The sequence below is a fragment of the Crocodylus porosus genome, unplaced genomic scaffold (genome assembly GCF_001723895.1).
Source record: "Crocodylus porosus isolate Cpor-Errol unplaced genomic scaffold, CroPor_comp1, whole genome shotgun sequence".
NCBI lineage: Eukaryota > Metazoa > Chordata > Crocodylia > Crocodylidae > Crocodylus > Crocodylus porosus.
Genome location: NW_017728906.1, coordinates 193,355,965 through 193,359,437, shown reverse-complemented (window position 1 = coordinate 193,359,437; position 3,473 = coordinate 193,355,965).

The window sequence follows — 3,473 nt, the reverse complement described above, 5'->3', positions numbered from 1 at the left end:
TCTTGCAAGTTCTAGTTGAATCAATTAGATCAATTAAAACTAGTTAAGTTTGAATGAATAGATTTGTTAAAGTGCATCAAACAGTGAAAAAAAATTAGGCATTCAGATATTAGGATAATGAGCTTGGTATAATGAGACAGACAATCAGTACTTTATTAATGAAGGGACCTACATACCCATCCGTCCATGTTTACTTCAGATTTTATTTTTGTCTCATATTTTCCAAGCAACAATATAAATATCAGGTAAAGTAAAAATATATTACATTTGGAATCATTTGTAAAGCTTATAATAGATCTCCATGCTATTTCACTAATGTTTGGTCTCTTCCAGAACTTTCTCTCAGCTTAAAATCCAGTAACATTTAATAAAAGAACTACCAACACATAATAATTAAACGAGTCTGCATAACATTTTTCTGTATCTCTTTGGGATTTTGCAAATCTTGTTTTCACATACTCCAGTCTGGATTTGAAATTTACCTGACTGTACCCCTTTAAACCCACATTTTCAGAACTGACCAGTGATTGTGAATACTTCAGTTTTTGAGGAGCTCCTCTGGAAAAGATTGGGCCCATATCAGCAGTGGAGAACAGCAACATCTGTCCTTAAAATGACACCCTTCACATTTTTAAAGAGTCTCTATGAGTTATGGTACAGAGAGAAACCTCAAAAACAATGCTGTCCACCAAAGTCAGCAGAGCCCCTGGAACAAATAGATTGGAGAGATGCAAACTGCTTCATCCATCTCAGTGAATAGTTCACTTAGATGTAAAATAATGCTAACATAAATGCCATCATTGACTACTATTTCATTTTTCACATAAAAAAAGTAATGGAAGACCACAGATCTGCAGCATCTACCAAGAATGTACATGCCTAATTTTTGTGCCATGAGGGGCTAGGGAATGACATGAGAGGTTCCCCTATTTTTGTCCTTCATTTAGCCAAGACCAAAAAGCCTAGAAGAGACCATGAGCCCAGCAGAGCTCTGAGATTGCACGTGTCCATATTTCAAAGGTCTGTACAATGTACTTGGGGTGGTGTCTCCTCTGATTACTATTCTTCCACTTCATGCTTTTATTTTCACACCAGGAACTTCAGTGAATGGGAATTTTCTGTTGCAGAAAATGCCTGCAAAAACACAAAATCTAGTTCTAATTCAAGAAGTACATTTGATGTATTCAAGTTCGTCCCACCTACAGAAAACCAGGCAGATGCATTGACAAAGAACCACTGCCTTGCGCTGGTGCTTTGCTCAAGTAACACTTCTAAAATGGAATCAATAATGACTCTACCATAAACTAGAAATAGATGTCACCAAATGAAGCTATTCAGCTGTGCCAGGATACATCCTGGTACAACGGATCTGCTTCACTGAGTGAAACACATTGCCCATTGTCTCATCCGTTGATCTTGCAGGACAATAGGCAACATCTTTGCTCAAAATGTACCCCCGGCAATCACTGGAGTTCCTGGAGATTGCCTGGAGTACAACTATGCAGGTAGAAAAATCAGGGTTCCTGCACAGATGGGGACCCTGACTTTCCCCACTTTCAGAGACACACTCCAGAGATCCTGAGATAGCTGGGAAGCAGGAAAAGCTAGGACACTTGGGTGCCAAAGCACTCTGCTCCTGTGGCTCAGCGTCATGCCTGCACTAGCATGAGTCTGACAGTCTGATGCATTTGCTAATCAGCTGATTGGTGGCCCCAGCCATGGGACCCTTCAGAGGTTTACCCTGGACGCTGCCAGGGACATGTCCCTAGAAGCAAGGAAAGCATATCATGTGCTTCCTGGGATTGAGGGGCCCAGTCCTATGCAAGAATTCCCAGGGAATGCAGGATCAGGCCCCTCAAACCTATGGAGTACTTGCCTGAGGCAGAAACGACGGAATGGACCACTAAGCCAAAGTGGGCCGCTAAGAAGGAAGAAATAAGGAAGCAAAAACAAAGGCAGAAATGAGGCTTCTTAATGAAACAATGCAAAAAAAAATTATTGTGACTACCTCTCCCTGACCCCATGCAGGCTGGCAAGGTTTCCTCTTCCAAGATCTAACCCTAGGATCTAACAGGATACTAAAATCTTTAAAAGGTAGTTGCCTAGAGTAGAAGTGGGACCGAGTGCTTTTTTTTCAGCAGCTGCCCCAGGATAGATGTTAACACAGACAGGAAGTGATGCAGACACAAATCTGTTTTCACAGCCTGGAGATGGAGGTCACTGGGCTGCATGGAACTTACTAAAAGTGGCAAGGAAAGATTACTGTTGAGGTATGGGAGAATATGTGCTTAGGCCTTTTTTGTTCCCTCTCTTTGTTTTGTGTGCTGTGTGCTTTGAGTGAATAGATAATACCTTGCTTTAAAGAAGCTGTGCCAGAGTCACTTCAATCAGCCACTGGCACAGGCTGCCAATGCCAAAGGTCTTGCAAATACCAAGCACAGATTTTATTTATTTATTTATTGATTTGATTTATATGCCACCCTTCCCAACAGAGACTCAGGGTGTTTTACAATAGATGAAAATAATGTGTAAAACAGGAAAAAAATGCTTTAAAAACATGAGAAGGCATCAATCATAAATTCACAACACAATATCCAAGATGAGCTTTGTTTGTTAAACTCTTGCCCAAATAGGAAGTTCTTACAATGTATCTGAAAGATGTCCAGGCTTAGGCTATGGTGGACCTCAAGAGGGAAGGAGTTCCAGAGCTGAGGGGTGACTTCTGAAAATAACCTCCAACATGGTTTTGCCAAACAGACATGGTGCAATATAGGTTCTTCAAGGAAGTTGCTCTCAACTGACTTTAAGCACCATGATAAAGTATAAAAGGAGAAGGTGGTCCCGTAGATACATAGAACCCAGACCATTTAGGACATTAAAACTCAAAACCTGCCCCTTGAATTGTTCCCATAAAGTTACTGGGAGTCAGTGCAGATCCTGGACCACTGAAACTATGTCCTCCTAGTGATCTCACCCCATCACAATGTGCTCTGTACCAGCTGTGGTTTCCAGACATTCTTCAGGGGAGCCCCACATAGAATGCATTCGAGTAGTCTAGCCTTGAGGTTACAAAGAAATGGATGATGGTGGCTAGATCAGAACATGGAAGAAAAGATCATAGTCTTCTCACTAGATGTAGTTTGTGAAAGGCCACCAACTAGCCACCACTGCCACCTGAAAATCCAAGTGCATCAAAGGATCCAGGAGCACCCCAAGGTTAAGAACCTGAGAAACAAATATAGACTAAACTCCACCAATGATAGGTGTCTCAATCCCCCCTAAGCCAAGTCATTTGCCCACCACCCTAATCTCTGTTTTGTCTGAATTCAGTTTCAATTGATTCACCAATATCTAGTCCTCAATGAGTTCTTTGCCTCAGTGTTCCTAAACAAGGGGCAAACAAGTCTCACAATGGGATCATATACAACAGATGGGCACCAGACTACCAAGCATTGACCCTGAGATGGTGCAGA